This window comes from Lepidochelys kempii, chromosome 26 (assembly GCF_965140265.1).
Source record: "Lepidochelys kempii isolate rLepKem1 chromosome 26, rLepKem1.hap2, whole genome shotgun sequence".
In the NCBI taxonomy this organism is placed as follows: domain Eukaryota; kingdom Metazoa; phylum Chordata; order Testudines; family Cheloniidae; genus Lepidochelys; species Lepidochelys kempii.
This window is the reverse complement of record NC_133281.1, coordinates 19,611,601-19,628,035: the sequence shown is the minus strand read 5'-3', so window position 1 is coordinate 19,628,035 and position 16,435 is coordinate 19,611,601.

The window sequence follows — 16,435 nt, the reverse complement described above, 5'->3', positions numbered from 1 at the left end:
GAAGAATCCGAGCGTGTGTTTGCTGGGAGGGCAGTGTGAGAGCCTGAGTGAGTGTCTGATTGGCTGCTAGCCTGCAGGGGGCGGGCAGTAGGCTGTCTGTTGGTTTGCGACAGGAAAGCCTGGCTGTTTAAAAATAGCCAGAGCTTCGCGAACCAGCTGAGCGGCGGAGAACCAGCTGAGCAGCGGGGACAGCAGAGCAGCTCACAGCAGGACTTTGCCTGGGACTGGTAAGTATCCGAGTCTGTGTTTGTTTGCTTGCTGAGGAAGAATCCGAGCGTGTGTTTGCTGGGCGGCAGTGTGAGAGCCTGAGTGAGTGTCTGATTGGCTGCTAGCCTGCAGGGGGCGGGCAGTAGGGTTTCTGTTGGTTTGCGACAGGGAAGCCTGGCTGTTTAAAAATAGCCAGAGCTTCGCGTACCAGCTGAGCGGCGGAGAACCAGCTGAGCAGCGGGGACAGCAGAGCAGCACACAGCAGGAGTTTGCCTGGGACTGGTAAGTATCCGAGTCTGTGTTTGTTGATTGCTGAGGTAGTATCCGAGCGTGTGTTTGCTGGGGGGGTAGTGTGAGAGCCTGAGTGAGTGTCTGATTGGCTGCTAGCCTGCAGGGGGCGGGCAGTAGGGTGTCTGTTGGTTTGCGACAGGGAAGCCTGGCTGTTTAAAAATAGCCAGAGCTTCGCGTACCAGCTGAGCGGCGGAGAACCAGCTGAGCAGCGGGGACAGCAGAGCAGCACACAGCAGGAGTTTGCCTGGCACTGGTAAGTATCCGAGTCTGTGTTTGTTTGCTTGCTGAGGAAGAATCCGAGCGTGTGTTTGCTGGGGGGCAGTGTGAGAGAGTGAGTGAGTGTCTGATTGGCTGCTAGCCTGCAGGAGGCGGGCAGTAGGCTGTCTATTTGTTTGCGACAGGGAAGCCTGGCTGTTTAAAAATAGCCAGAGCTTCGCGAACCAGCTGAGCGGCGGAGAACCAGCTGAGCAGCGGGGACAGCAGAGCAGCTCACAGCAGGAGTTTGCCTGGGTCTGGTAAGTATCCGAGTCTGGGTTTGTTTGCTTGCTGAGGAAGAATCCGAGCGTGTGTTTGCTGGGGGGGCAGTGTGAGAGCCTGAGTGAGTGTCTGATTGGCTGCTTGCCTGCAGGGGGCGGGCAGTAGGGTGTCTGTTGGTTTGCGACAGGGAAGCCTGGCTGTTTAAAAATAGCCAGAGCTTCACGTACCAGCTGAGCGGCGGAGAACCAGCTGAGCAGCGGGGACAGAAGAGCAGCACACAGCAGGAGTTTGCCTGGGACTGGTAAGTATCCGAGTCTGGGTTTGTTTGCTTGCTGAGGAAGTATCCGAGCGTGTGTTTGCTGGGGGGGCAGTGTGAGAGAGTGAGTGAGTGTCTGATTGGCTGCTAGCCTGCAGGGGGCGGGCAGTAGGGTGTCTGTTGGTTTGCGACAGGGAAGCGTGGCTGTTTAAAAATAGCCAGAGCTTCGCGAACCAGCTGAGCGGCGGAGACCCAGCTGAGCAGCGGGGACAGCAGAGCAGCTCACAGCAGGAGTTTTCCTGGGTCTGGTAAGTATCCGAGTCTGGGTATGTTTGCTTGCTGAGGAAGTATCCGAGCGTGTGTTTGCTGGTGGGGCAGTGTGAGAGCCTGAGTGAGTGTCTGATTGGCTGCTAGCCTGCAGGGGGCGGGCAGTAGGGTGTTTGTTGGTTTGGGACAGGGAAGCCTGGCTGTTTAAAAATAGCCAGAGCTTCGCGAACCAGCTGAGCGGCGGAGAACCAGCTGAGCAGCGGGGACAGCAGAGCAGCTCACAGCAAGAGTTTGCCTGGGACTGGTAAGTATCCGAGTCTGTGTTTGTTTGCTTGCTGAGGAAGAATCCGAGCGTCTGTTTGCTGGGCGGCAGTGTGACAGCCTGAGTGAGTGTCTGATTGGCTGCTAGCCTGCAGGGGGCGGGCAGTAGCGTGTCTGTTGGTTTGCGACAGGGAAGCCTGGCTGTTTAAAAAAGCCAGAGCTTCATGAACCAGCTGAGTGGCGGAGAACCAGCTGAGCGGTGGGGACAGCAGAGCAGCTCACAGCCGGAGTTTCCCTGGGACTGGTAAGTATCCGAGTCTGTGTTTGTTTGCTTGCTGAGGAAGAATCCGAGCGTGTGTTTGCTGGGGGGGCAGTGTGAGAGCCTGAGTGAGTGTCTGATTGGCTGCTAGCCTGCAGGGGGCGGGCAGTAGGGTGTCTGTTGGTTTGCGACAGGGAAGCCTGGCTGTTTAAAAATAGCCAGAGCTTCACGAACCAGCTGAGCGGCGGAGAACCAGCTGAGCAGCGGGGACAGCAGAGCAGCTCACAGCAGGAGTTTGCCTGGGACTGGTATGTATCCGAGTCTGTGTTTGTTTGCTTGCTGAGGAAGAATCCGAGCGTGTGTTTGCTGGGCGGCAGTGTGAGAACCTGAGTGAGTGTCTGATTGGCTGCTAGCCTGCAGGGGGCGGGCAGTAGGGTGTCTGTTGGTTTGCGACAGGGAAGCCTGGCTGTTTAAAAATAGCCAGAGCTTCGCGAACCAGCTGAGCGGCGGAGAACCAGCTGAGCAGCGGGGACAGCAGAACAGCTCACAGCAGGAGTTTGCCTGGCACTGGTAAGTATCCGATTCTGGGTTTGTTTGCTTGCTGAGGAAGAATCTGAGCGTGTGTTTGCTGGGGGGGCAGTGTGAGAGCCTGAGTGAGTGTCTGATTGGCTGCTAGCCTGCAGGGGGCGGGCAGTAGCGTGTCTGTTGGTTTGCGACAGGGAAGCCTGGCTGTTTAAAAATAGCCAGAGCTTCGCGAAGCAGCTGAGCGGTGGAGAACCAGCTGAGCAGCGGGGACAGCAGAGCAGCACACAGCAGGAGTTTTCCTGGGACTGGTAAGTATCCGAGTCTGGGTTTGTTTGCTTGCTGAGGAAGTATCCGAGCGTGTGTTTGCTGGGGGGGCAGTGTGAGAGCCTGAGTGAGTGTCTGATTGGCTGCTAGCCTGCAGGGGGCGGGCAGTAGGCTGTCTATTTGTTTGCGACAGGGAAGCCTGGCTGTTTAAAAATAGCCAGAGCTTCGCGTACCAGCTGAGCGGCGGAGAACCAGCTGAGCGGTGGGGACAGCAGAGCAGCTCACAGCAGGAGTTTCCCTGGGACTGGTAAGTATCCGAGTCTGTGTTTGTTTGCTTGCTGAGGAAGAATCCGAGCGTGTGTTTGCTGGGGGGGCAGTGTGAGAGCCTGAGTGAGTGTCTGATTGGCTGCTAGCCTGCAGGGGGCGGGCAGTAGGGTGTCTGTTGGTTTGCGACAGGGAAGCCTGGCTGTTTAAAAATAGCCAGAGCTTCGCGAACAAGCTGAGCGGCGGAGAACCAGCTGAGCAGCGGGGACAGCAGAGCAGCACACAGCAGGAGTTTGCCTGGGACTGGTAAGTATCCGAGTCTGTGTTTGTTTGCTTGCTGAGGAAGAATCCGAGCGTGTGTTTGCTGGGCGGCAGTGTGAGAGCCTGAGTGAGTGTCTGATTGGCTGCTAGCCTGCAGGGGGCGGGCAGTAGGGTTTCTGTTGGTTTGCGACAGGGAAGCCTGGCTGTTTAAAAATAGCCAGAGCTTCGCGTACCAGCTGAGCGGCGGAGAACCAGCTGAGCAGCGGGGACAGCAGAGCAGCACACAGCAGGAGTTTGCCTGGGACTGGTAAGTATCCGAGTCTGTGTTTGTTGGCTTGCTGAGGTAGTATCCGAGCGTATGTTTGCTGGGGGGGTAGTGTGAGAGCCTGAGTGAGTGTCTGATTGGCTGCTAGCCTGCAGGGGGCGGGCAGTAGGGTGTCTGTTGGTTTGCGACAGGGAAGCCTGGCTGTTTAAAAATAGCCAGAGCTTCGCGTACCAGCTGAGCGGCGGAGAACCAGCTGAGCAGCGGGGACAGCAGAGCAGCACACAGCAGGAGTTTGCCTGGCACTGGTAAGTATCCGAGTCTGGGTTTGTTTGCTTGCTGAGGAAGAATCCGAGCGTGTGTTTGCTGGGGGGGCAGTGTGAGAGCCTGAGTGAGTGTCTGATTGGCTGCTAGCCTGCAGGGGGCGGGCAGTAGGGTGTCTGTTGGTTTGCGACAGGGAAGCCTGGCTGTTTAAAAATAGCCAGAGCTTCGCGAACAAGCTGAGCGGCGGAGAACCAGCTGAGCAGCGGGGACAGCAGAGCAGCACACAGCAGGAGTTTGCCTGGGACTGGTAAGTATCCGAGTCGGTGTTTGTTTGCTTGCTGAGGAAGTATCCGAGCGTGTGTTTGCTGGGGGGGCAGTGTGAGAGCCTGAGTGAGTGTCTGATTGGCTGCTAGCCTGCAGGGGGCGGGCAGTAGGCTGTCTATTTGTTTGCGACAGGGAAGCCTGGCTGTTTAAAAATAGCCAGAGCTTCGCGTACCAGCTGAGCGGCGGAGAACCAGCTGAGCAGCGGGGACAGCAGAGCAGCACACAGCAGGAGTTTGCCTGGGACTGGTAAGTATCCGAGTCTGTGTTTGTTTGCTTGCTGAGGTAGTATCCGAGCATGTGTTTGCTGGGGGGGCAGTGTGAGAGCCTGAGTGAGTGTCTGATTGGCTGCTAGCCTGCAGGGGGCGGGCAGTAGGGTGTCTTTTGGTTTGCGACAGGGAAGCCTGGCTGTTTAAAAATAGCCAGAGCTTCATGAACTAGCTGAGCAGCGGAGAACCAGCTGAGCGGCGGGGACAGCAGAGCAGCTCACAGCAGGAGTTTCCCTGGGACTGGTAAGTATCCGAGTCTTTGTTTGTTTGCTTGCTGAGGAAGAATCCGAGCGTGTGTTTGCTGGGAGGGCAGTGTGAGAGCCTGAGTGAGTGTCTGATTGGCTGCTAGCCTGCAGGGGGCGGGCAGTAGGCTGTCTGTTGGTTTGCGACAGGAAAGCCTGGCTGTTTAAAAATAGCCAGAGCTTCGCGAACCAGCTGAGCGGCGGAGAACCAGCTGAGCAGCGGGGACAGCAGAGCAGCTCACAGCAGGACTTTGCCTGGGACTGGTAAGTATCCGAGTCTGTGTTTGTTTGCTTGCTGAGGAAGAATCCGAGCGTGTGTTTGCTGGGCGGCAGTGTGAGAGCCTGAGTGAGTGTCTGATTGGCTGCTAGCCTGCAGGGGGCGGGCAGTAGGGTTTCTGTTGGTTTGCGACAGGGAAGCCTGGCTGTTTAAAAATAGCCAGAGCTTCGCGTACCAGCTGAGCGGCGGAGAACCAGCTGAGCAGCGGGGACAGCAGAGCAGCACACAGCAGGAGTTTGCCTGGGACTGGTAAGTATCCGAGTCTGTGTTTGTTGATTGCTGAGGTAGTATCCGAGCGTGTGTTTGCTGGGGGGGTAGTGTGAGAGCCTGAGTGAGTGTCTGATTGGCTGCTAGCCTGCAGGGGGCGGGCAGTAGGGTGTCTGTTGGTTTGCGACAGGGAAGCCTGGCTGTTTAAAAATAGCCAGAGCTTCGCGTACCAGCTGAGCGGCGGAGAACCAGCTGAGCAGCGGGGACAGCAGAGCAGCACACAGCAGGAGTTTGCCTGGCACTGGTAAGTATCCGAGTCTGTGTTTGTTTGCTTGCTGAGGAAGAATCCGAGCGTGTGTTTGCTGGGGGGCAGTGTGAGAGAGTGAGTGAGTGTCTGATTGGCTGCTAGCCTGCAGGAGGCGGGCAGTAGGCTGTCTATTTGTTTGCGACAGGGAAGCCTGGCTGTTTAAAAATAGCCAGAGCTTCGCGAACCAGCTGAGCGGCGGAGAACCAGCTGAGCAGCGGGGACAGCAGAGCAGCTCACAGCAGGAGTTTGCCTGGGACTGGTAAGTATCCGAGTCTGTGTTTGTTTGCTTGCTGAGGAAGAATCCGAGCGTGTGTTTGCTGGGCGGCAGTGTGACAGCCTGAGTGAGTGTCTGATTGGCTGCTAGCCTGCAGGGGGCGGGCAGTAGCGTGTCTGTTGGTTTGTGACAGGGAAGCCTGGCTGTTTAAAAATAGCCAGAGCTTCGCGAACCAGCTGAGCGGCGGAGAACCAGCTGAGTAGCGGGGACAGCAGAGCAGCACACAGCAGGAGTTTGCCTGGGACTGGTAATTATCCGAGTCTGTGTTTGTTTGCTTGCTGAGGAAGTATCCGAGCGTGTGTTTGCTGGGGGGGCAGTGTGAGAGCCTGAGTGACTGTCTGATTGGCTGCTAGCCGCAGGGAGCGGGCAGTAGGGTGTCTGTTGGTTTGCGACAGGGAAGCCTGGCTGTTTAAAAATAGCCAGAGCTTCGCGAACCAGCTGAGCGGCGGAGAACCAGCTGAGCAGCGGGGACAGCAGAGCAGCACACAGCAGGAGTTTGCCTGGGACTGGTAAGTATCCGAGTCTGTGTTTGTTTGCTTGCTGAGGAAGTATCCGAGCGTGTGTATGCTGGGGGGGCAGTGTGAGAGCCTGAGTGAGTGTCTGATTGGCTGCTAGCCTGCAGGGGGCGGGCAGTAGGCTGTCTATTTGTTTGCGACAGGGAAGCCTGGCTGTTTAAAAATAGCCAGAGCTTCGTGTACCAGCTGAGCGGCGGAGAACCAGCTGAGCAGCGGGGACAGCAGAGCAGCACACAGCAGGAGTTTGCCTGGGACTGGTAAGTATCCGAGTCTGTGTTTGTTTGCTTGCTGAGGTAGTATCCGAGCGTGTGTTTGCTGGGGGGGCAGTGTGAGAGCCTGAGTGACTGTCTGATTGGCTGCTAGCCGCAGGGAGCGGGCAGTAGGGTGTCTGTTGGTTTGCGACAGGGAAGCCTGGCTGTTTAAAAATAGCCAGAGCTTCGCGAACCAGCTGAGCGGCGGAGAACCAGCTGAGCAGCGGGGACAGCAGAGCAGCACACAGCAGGAGTTTGCCTGGGACTGGTAAGTATCCGAGTCTGTGTTTGTTTGCTTGCTGAGGAAGTATCCGAGCGTGTGTTTGCTGGGGGGGCAGTGTGAGAGCCTGAGTGAGTGTCTGATTGGCTGCTAGCCTGCAGGGGGCGGGCAGTAGCGTGTCTGTTGGTTTGCGACAGGGAAGCCTGGCTGTTTAAAAATAGCCAGAGCTTCGCGTACCAGCTGAGCGGCGGAGAACCAGCTGAGCAGCGGGGACAGCAGAGCAGCACACAGCAGGAGTTTGCCTGGGACTGGTAAGTATCCGAGTCTGGGTTTGTTTGCTTGCTGAGGAAGTATCCGAGCGTGTGTTTGCTGGGGGGGCAGTGTGAGAGCCTGAGTGAGTGTCTGATTGGCTGCTAGCCTGCAGGGGGCGGGCAGTAGGGTGTCTGTTGGTTTGCGACAGGGAAGCCTGGCTGTTTAAAAATAGCCAGAACTTCGCGAACCAGCTGAGCGGCGGAGAACCAGCTGAGCAGAGGGGACAGCAGAGCAGCTCACAGCAGGAGTTTGCTGGGACTAGTAAGTGTCCGAGTCTGGGTTTGTTTGCTTGCTGAGGAAGAATCTGAGCGTGTGTTTGCTGGGGGGGCAGTGTGAGAGCCTGAGCGAGTGTCTGATTGGCTGCTAGCCTGCAGGGGGCGGGCAGTAGCGTGTCTGTTGGTTTGCGACAGGGAAGCCTGGCTGTTTCAAAATAGCCAGAGCTTCGCGAACAAGCTGAGCGGCGGAGAACCAGCTGAGCAGCGGGGACAGCAGAGCAGCACACAGCAGGACTTTGCCTGGGACTGGTAAGTATCCGAGTCTGTGTTTGTTGGCTTGCTGAGGTAGTATCCGAGCGTGTGTTTGCTGGCGGGGTAGTGTGAGAGCCTGAGTGAGTGTCTGATTGGCTGCTAGCCTGCAGGGGGCGGGCAGTAGGGTGTCTGTTGGTTTGCGACAGGGAAGCCTGGCTGTTTAAAAATAGCAAGAGCTTCGCGTACCAGCTGAGCGGCGGAGAACCAGCTGAGCAGCGGGGACAGCAGAGCAGCACACAGCAGGAGTTTGCCTGGCACTGGTAAGTATCCGAGTCTGTGTTTGTTTGCTTGCTGAGGAAGTATCCGAGCGTGTGTTTGCTGGGGGGGCAGTGTGAGAGCCTGAGTGAGTTTCTGATTGGCTGCTAGCCTGCAGGGGGCGGGCAGTAGGGTGTCTGTTGGTTTGCGACAGGGAAGCCTGGCTGTTTAAAAATAGCCAGAGCTTCATGAACCAGCTGAGCGGCGGAGAACCAGCTGAGCGGTGGGGACAGCAGAGCAGCTCACAGCAGGAGTTTCCCTGGGACTGGTAAGTATCCGAGTCTGGGTTTGTTTGCTTGCTGAGGAAGAATCCGAGCGTGTGTTTGCTGGGGGGCAGTGTGAGAGCCTGAGTGAGTGTCTGATTGGCTGCTAGCCTGCAGGGGGCGGGCAGTAGGGTGTCTGTTGGTTTGCGACAGGGAAGCCTGGCTGTTTAAAAATAGCCAGAGCTTCGCGAACCAGCTGAGCGGCGTAGAACCAGCTGAGCAGCGGGGACAGCAGAGCAGCTCACAGCAGGAGTTTGCCTGGGTCTGGTAAGTATCCGAGTCTGGGTTTGTTTGCTTCCTGAGGAAGTATCCGAGCGTGTGTTTGCTGGGGGGGCAGTGTGAGAGCCTGAGTGACTGTCTGATTGGCTGCTAGCCTGCAGGGGGCGGGCAGTAGGGTGTTTGTTGGTTTGGGACAGGGAAGCCTGGCTGTTTAAAAATAGCCAGAGCTTCGCGAACCAGCTGAGCGGCGGAGAACCAGCTGAGCAGCGGGGACAGCAGAGCAGCACACAGCAGGAGTTTTCCTGGGACTGATAAGTATCCGAGTCTGTGTTTGTTTGCTTGCTGAGGAAGTATCCGAGCGTGTGTTTGCTGGGGGGGCAGTGTGAGAGCCTGAGTGAGTGTCTGATTGGCTGCTAGCCTGCAGGGGGCGGGCAGTAGGGTGTCTGGTTTGCGACAGGGAAGCCTGGCTGTTTAAAAATAGCCAGAGCTTCGCGTACCAGCTGAGCGGCGGAGAACCAGCTGAGCAGCGGGCACAGCAGAGCAGCACACAGCAGGAGTTTGCCTGGGACTGGTAAGTATCCGAGTCTGTGTTTGTTGGCTTGCTGAGGTAGTATCCGAGCGTGTGTTTGCTGGGGGGGTAGTGTGAGAGCCTGAGTGAGTGTCTGATTGGCTGCTAGCCTGCAGGGGGCGGGCAGTAGGGTGTCTGTTGGTTTGCGACAGGGAAGCCTGGCTGTTTAAAAATAGCCAGAGCTTCGCGTACCAGCTGAGCGGCGGAGAACCAGCTGAGCAGCGGGGACAGCAGAGCAGCACACAGCAGGAGTTTGCCTGGCACTGGTAAGTATCCGAGTCTGTGTTTGTTTGCTTGCTGAGGAAGTATCCGAGCGTGTGTTTGCTGGGGGGGCAGTGTGAGAGCCTGAGTGAGTTTCTGATTGGCTTCTAGCCTGCAGGGGGCGGGCAGTAGGGTGTCTGTTGGTTTGCGACAGGGAAGCCTGGCTGTTTAAAAATAGCCAGAGCTTCATGAACCAGCTGAGCGGCGGAGAACCAGCTGAGCGGTGGGGACAGCAGAGCAGCTCACAGCAGGAGTTTCCCTGGGACTGGTAAGTATCCGAGTCTGTGTTTGTTTGCTTGCTGAGGAAGAATCCGAGCGTGTGTTTGCTGGGGGGGCAGTGTGAGAGCCTGAGTGAGTGTCTGATTGGCTGCTAGCCTGCAGGGGGCGGGCAGTAGGGTGTCTGTTGGTTTGCAACAGGGAAGCCTGGCTGTTTAAAAATAGCCAGAGCTTCGCGAACCAGCTGAGCGGCGGAGAACCAGCTGAGCAGCGTGGACAGCAGAGCAGCTCACAGCGGGAGTTTGCCTGGGACTGGTAAGTATCCGAGTCTGGGTTTGTTTGCTTGCTGAGGAAGTATCCGAGCGTGTGTTTGCTGGAGGGCAGTGTGAGAGAGTGAGTGAGTGTCTGATTGGCTGCTAGCCTCAGGAGGCGGGCAGTAGGCTGTCTATTTGTTTGCGACAGGGAAGCCTGGCTGTTTAAAAATAGCCAGAGCTTCGCGAACCAGCTGAGCGGCGTAGAACCAGCTGAGCAGCGGGGACAGCAGAGCAGCTCACAGCAGGAGTTTGCCTGGGTCTGGTAAGTATCCGAGTCTGGGTTTGTTTGCTTGCTGAGGAAGAATCCGAGCGTGTGTTTGCTGGGGGGGCAGTGTGAGAGCCTGAGTGAGTGTCTGATTGGCTGCTTGCCTGCAGGGGGCGGGCAGTAGGGTGTCTGTTGGTTTGCGACAGGGAAGCCTGGCTGTTTAAAAATAGCCAGAGCTTCACGTACCAGCTGAGCGGCGGAGAACCAGCTGAGCAGCGGGGACAGAAGAGCAGCACACAGCAGGAGTTTGCCTGGGACTGGTAAGTATCCGAGTCTGGGTTTGTTTGCTTGCTGAGGAAGTATCCGAGCGTGTGTTTGCTGGGGGGGCAGTGTGAGAGAGTGAGTGAGTGTCTGATTGGCTGCTAGCCTGCAGGGGGCGGGCAGTAGGGTGTCTGTTGGTTTGCGACAGGGAAGCGTGGCTGTTTAAAAATAGCCAGAGCTTCGCGAACCAGCTGAGCGGCGGAGACCCAGCTGAGCAGCGGGGACAGCAGAGCAGCTCACAGCAGGAGTTTTCCTGGGTCTGGTAAGTATCCGAGTCTGGGTATGTTTGCTTGCTGAGGAAGTATCCGAGCGTGTGTTTGCTGGTGGGGCAGTGTGAGAGCCTGAGTGAGTGTCTGATTGGCTGCTAGCCTGCAGGGGGCGGGCAGTAGGGTGTTTGTTGGTTTGGGACAGGGAAGCCTGGCTGTTTAAAAATAGCCAGAGCTTCGCGAACCAGCTGAGCGGCGGAGAACCAGCTGAGCAGCGGGGACAGCAGAGCAGCTCACAGCAAGAGTTTGCCTGGGACTGGTAAGTATCCGAGTCTGTGTTTGTTTGCTTGCTGAGGAAGAATCCGAGCGTCTGTTTGCTGGGCGGCAGTGTGACAGCCTGAGTGAGTGTCTGATTGGCTGCTAGCCTGCAGGGGGCGGGCAGTAGCGTGTCTGTTGGTTTGCGACAGGGAAGCCTGGCTGTTTAAAAAAGCCAGAGCTTCATGAACCAGCTGAGTGGCGGAGAACCAGCTGAGCGGTGGGGACAGCAGAGCAGCTCACAGCCGGAGTTTCCCTGGGACTGGTAAGTATCCGAGTCTGTGTTTGTTTGCTTGCTGAGGAAGAATCCGAGCGTGTGTTTGCTGGGGGGGCAGTGTGAGAGCCTGAGTGAGTGTCTGATTGGCTGCTAGCCTGCAGGGGGCGGGCAGTAGGGTGTCTGTTGGTTTGCGACAGGGAAGCCTGGCTGTTTAAAAATAGCCAGAGCTTCACGAACCAGCTGAGCGGCGGAGAACCAGCTGAGCAGCGGGGACAGCAGAGCAGCTCACAGCAGGAGTTTGCCTGGGACTGGTATGTATCCGAGTCTGTGTTTGTTTGCTTGCTGAGGAAGAATCCGAGCGTGTGTTTGCTGGGCGGCAGTGTGAGAACCTGAGTGAGTGTCTGATTGGCTGCTAGCCTGCAGGGGGCGGGCAGTAGGGTGTCTGTTGGTTTGCGACAGGGAAGCCTGGCTGTTTAAAAATAGCCAGAGCTTCGCGAACCAGCTGAGCGGCGGAGAACCAGCTGAGCAGCGGGGACAGCAGAACAGCTCACAGCAGGAGTTTGCCTGGCACTGGTAAGTATCCGATTCTGGGTTTGTTTGCTTGCTGAGGAAGAATCTGAGCGTGTGTTTGCTGGGGGGGCAGTGTGAGAGCCTGAGTGAGTGTCTGATTGGCTGCTAGCCTGCAGGGGGCGGGCAGTAGCGTGTCTGTTGGTTTGCGACAGGGAAGCCTGGCTGTTTAAAAATAGCCAGAGCTTCGCGAAGCAGCTGAGCGGTGGAGAACCAGCTGAGCAGCGGGGACAGCAGAGCAGCACACAGCAGGAGTTTTCCTGGGACTGGTAAGTATCCGAGTCTGGGTTTGTTTGCTTGCTGAGGAAGTATCCGAGCGTGTGTTTGCTGGGGGGGCAGTGTGAGAGCCTGAGTGAGTGTCTGATTGGCTGCTAGCCTGCAGGGGGCGGGCAGTAGGCTGTCTATTTGTTTGCGACAGGGAAGCCTGGCTGTTTAAAAATAGCCAGAGCTTCGCGTACCAGCTGAGCGGCGGAGAACCAGCTGAGCGGTGGGGACAGCAGAGCAGCTCACAGCAGGAGTTTCCCTGGGACTGGTAAGTATCCGAGTCTGTGTTTGTTTGCTTGCTGAGGAAGAATCCGAGCGTGTGTTTGCTGGGGGGGCAGTGTGAGAGCCTGAGTGAGTGTCTGATTGGCTGCTAGCCTGCAGGGGGCGGGCAGTAGGGTGTCTGTTGGTTTGCGACAGGGAAGCCTGGCTGTTTAAAAATAGCCAGAGCTTCGCGAACAAGCTGAGCGGCGGAGAACCAGCTGAGCAGCGGGGACAGCAGAGCAGCACACAGCAGGAGTTTGCCTGGGACTGGTAAGTATCCGAGTCTGTGTTTGTTTGCTTGCTGAGGAAGAATCCGAGCGTGTGTTTGCTGGGCGGCAGTGTGAGAGCCTGAGTGAGTGTCTGATTGGCTGCTAGCCTGCAGGGGGCGGGCAGTAGGGTTTCTGTTGGTTTGCGACAGGGAAGCCTGGCTGTTTAAAAATAGCCAGAGCTTCGCGTACCAGCTGAGCGGCGGAGAACCAGCTGAGCAGCGGGGACAGCAGAGCAGCACACAGCAGGAGTTTGCCTGGGACTGGTAAGTATCCGAGTCTGTGTTTGTTGGCTTGCTGAGGTAGTATCCGAGCGTATGTTTGCTGGGGGGGTAGTGTGAGAGCCTGAGTGAGTGTCTGATTGGCTGCTAGCCTGCAGGGGGCGGGCAGTAGGGTGTCTGTTGGTTTGCGACAGGGAAGCCTGGCTGTTTAAAAATAGCCAGAGCTTCGCGTACCAGCTGAGCGGCGGAGAACCAGCTGAGCAGCGGGGACAGCAGAGCAGCACACAGCAGGAGTTTGCCTGGCACTGGTAAGTATCCGAGTCTGGGTTTGTTTGCTTGCTGAGGAAGAATCCGAGCGTGTGTTTGCTGGGGGGGCAGTGTGAGAGCCTGAGTGAGTGTCTGATTGGCTGCTAGCCTGCAGGGGGCGGGCAGTAGGGTGTCTGTTGGTTTGCGACAGGGAAGCCTGGCTGTTTAAAAATAGCCAGAGCTTCGCGAACAAGCTGAGCGGCGGAGAACCAGCTGAGCAGCGGGGACAGCAGAGCAGCACACAGCAGGAGTTTGCCTGGGACTGGTAAGTATCCGAGTCGGTGTTTGTTTGCTTGCTGAGGAAGTATCCGAGCGTGTGTTTGCTGGGGGGGCAGTGTGAGAGCCTGAGTGAGTGTCTGATTGGCTGCTAGCCTGCAGGGGGCGGGCAGTAGGCTGTCTATTTGTTTGCGACAGGGAAGCCTGGCTGTTTAAAAATAGCCAGAGCTTCGCGTACCAGCTGAGCGGCGGAGAACCAGCTGAGCAGCGGGGACAGCAGAGCAGCACACAGCAGGAGTTTGCCTGGGACTGGTAAGTATCCGAGTCTGTGTTTGTTTGCTTGCTGAGGTAGTATCCGAGCATGTGTTTGCTGGGGGGGCAGTGTGAGAGCCTGAGTGAGTGTCTGATTGGCTGCTAGCCTGCAGGGGGCGGGCAGTAGGGTGTCTTTTGGTTTGCGACAGGGAAGCCTGGCTGTTTAAAAATAGCCAGAGCTTCATGAACTAGCTGAGCAGCGGAGAACCAGCTGAGCGGCGGGGACAGCAGAGCAGCTCACAGCAGGAGTTTCCCTGGGACTGGTAAGTATCCGAGTCTTTGTTTGTTTGCTTGCTGAGGAAGAATCCGAGCGTGTGTTTGCTGGGAGGGCAGTGTGAGAGCCTGAGTGAGTGTCTGATTGGCTGCTAGCCTGCAGGGGGCGGGCAGTAGGCTGTCTGTTGGTTTGCGACAGGAAAGCCTGGCTGTTTAAAAATAGCCAGAGCTTCGCGAACCAGCTGAGCGGCGGAGAACCAGCTGAGCAGCGGGGACAGCAGAGCAGCTCACAGCAGGACTTTGCCTGGGACTGGTAAGTATCCGAGTCTGTGTTTGTTTGCTTGCTGAGGAAGAATCCGAGCGTGTGTTTGCTGGGCGGCAGTGTGAGAGCCTGAGTGAGTGTCTGATTGGCTGCTAGCCTGCAGGGGGCGGGCAGTAGGGTTTCTGTTGGTTTGCGACAGGGAAGCCTGGCTGTTTAAAAATAGCCAGAGCTTCGCGTACCAGCTGAGCGGCGGAGAACCAGCTGAGCAGCGGGGACAGCAGAGCAGCACACAGCAGGAGTTTGCCTGGGACTGGTAAGTATCCGAGTCTGTGTTTGTTGATTGCTGAGGTAGTATCCGAGCGTGTGTTTGCTGGGGGGGTAGTGTGAGAGCCTGAGTGAGTGTCTGATTGGCTGCTAGCCTGCAGGGGGCGGGCAGTAGGGTGTCTGTTGGTTTGCGACAGGGAAGCCTGGCTGTTTAAAAATAGCCAGAGCTTCGCGTACCAGCTGAGCGGCGGAGAACCAGCTGAGCAGCGGGGACAGCAGAGCAGCACACAGCAGGAGTTTGCCTGGCACTGGTAAGTATCCGAGTCTGTGTTTGTTTGCTTGCTGAGGAAGAATCCGAGCGTGTGTTTGCTGGGGGGCAGTGTGAGAGAGTGAGTGAGTGTCTGATTGGCTGCTAGCCTGCAGGAGGCGGGCAGTAGGCTGTCTATTTGTTTGCGACAGGGAAGCCTGGCTGTTTAAAAATAGCCAGAGCTTCGCGAACCAGCTGAGCGGCGGAGAACCAGCTGAGCAGCGGGGACAGCAGAGCAGCTCACAGCAGGAGTTTGCCTGGGACTGGTAAGTATCCGAGTCTGTGTTTGTTTGCTTGCTGAGGAAGAATCCGAGCGTGTGTTTGCTGGGCGGCAGTGTGACAGCCTGAGTGAGTGTCTGATTGGCTGCTAGCCTGCAGGGGGCGGGCAGTAGCGTGTCTGTTGGTTTGTGACAGGGAAGCCTGGCTGTTTAAAAATAGCCAGAGCTTCGCGAACCAGCTGAGCGGCGGAGAACCAGCTGAGTAGCGGGGACAGCAGAGCAGCACACAGCAGGAGTTTGCCTGGGACTGGTAATTATCCGAGTCTGTGTTTGTTTGCTTGCTGAGGAAGTATCCGAGCGTGTGTTTGCTGGGGGGGCAGTGTGAGAGCCTGAGTGACTGTCTGATTGGCTGCTAGCCGCAGGGAGCGGGCAGTAGGGTGTCTGTTGGTTTGCGACAGGGAAGCCTGGCTGTTTAAAAATAGCCAGAGCTTCGCGAACCAGCTGAGCGGCGGAGAACCAGCTGAGCAGCGGGGACAGCAGAGCAGCACACAGCAGGAGTTTGCCTGGGACTGGTAAGTATCCGAGTCTGTGTTTGTTTGCTTGCTGAGGAAGTATCCGAGCGTGTGTATGCTGGGGGGGCAGTGTGAGAGCCTGAGTGAGTGTCTGATTGGCTGCTAGCCTGCAGGGGGCGGGCAGTAGGCTGTCTATTTGTTTGCGACAGGGAAGCCTGGCTGTTTAAAAATAGCCAGAGCTTCGTGTACCAGCTGAGCGGCGGAGAACCAGCTGAGCAGCGGGGACAGCAGAGCAGCACACAGCAGGAGTTTGCCTGGGACTGGTAAGTATCCGAGTCTGTGTTTGTTTGCTTGCTGAGGTAGTATCCGAGCGTGTGTTTGCTGGGGGGGCAGTGTGAGAGCCTGAGTGAGTGTCTGATTGGCTGCTAGCCTGCAGGGGACGGGCAGTAGCGTGTCTGTTGGTTTGCGACAGGGAAGCCTGGCTGTTTAAAAATAGCCAGAGCTTCGCGAACCAGCTGAGCGGCGGAGAACCAGCTGAGCAGCGGGGACAGCAGAGCAGCTCACAGCAGGAGTTTGCTGGGACTAGTAATTGTCCGAGTCTGGCTTTTGTTTGCTTGCTGAGGAAGAATCCGAGCGTGTGTTTGCTGGGAGGGCAGTGTGAGAGCCTGAGTGAGTGTCTGATTGGCTGCTAGCCTGCAGGGGGCGGGCAGTAGGCTGTCTGTTGGTTTGCGACAGGAAAGCCTGGCTGTTTAAAAATAGCCAGAGCTTCGCGAACAAGCTGAGCGGCGGAGAACCAGCTGAGCAGCGGGGACAGCAGAGCAGCACACAGCAGGAGTTTCCCTGGGACTGGTAAGTATCCGAGTCTGTGTTTGTTTGCTTGCTGAGGAAGAATCCGAGCGTGTGTTTGCTGGGGGGGCAGTGTGAGAGCCTGAGTGAGTGTCTGATTGGCTGCTAGCCTGCAGGGGGCGGGCAGTAGGGTGTCTGTTGGTTTGCGACAGGGAAGCCTGGCTGTTTAAAAATAGCCAGAGCTTCGCGAACAAGCTGAGCGGCGGAGAACCAGCTGAGCAGCGGGGACAGCAGAGCAGCACACAGCAGGAGTTTGCCTGGGACTGGTAAGTATCCGAGTCTGTGTTTGTTTGCTTGCTGAGGAAGAATCCGAGCGTGTGTTTGCTGGGCGGCAGTGTGAGAGCCTGAGTGAGTGTCTGATTGGCTGCTAGCCTGCAGGGGGCGGGCAGTAGGGTTTCTGTTGGTTTGCGACAGGGAAGCCTGGCTGTTTAAAAATAGCCAGAGCTTCGCGTACCAGCTG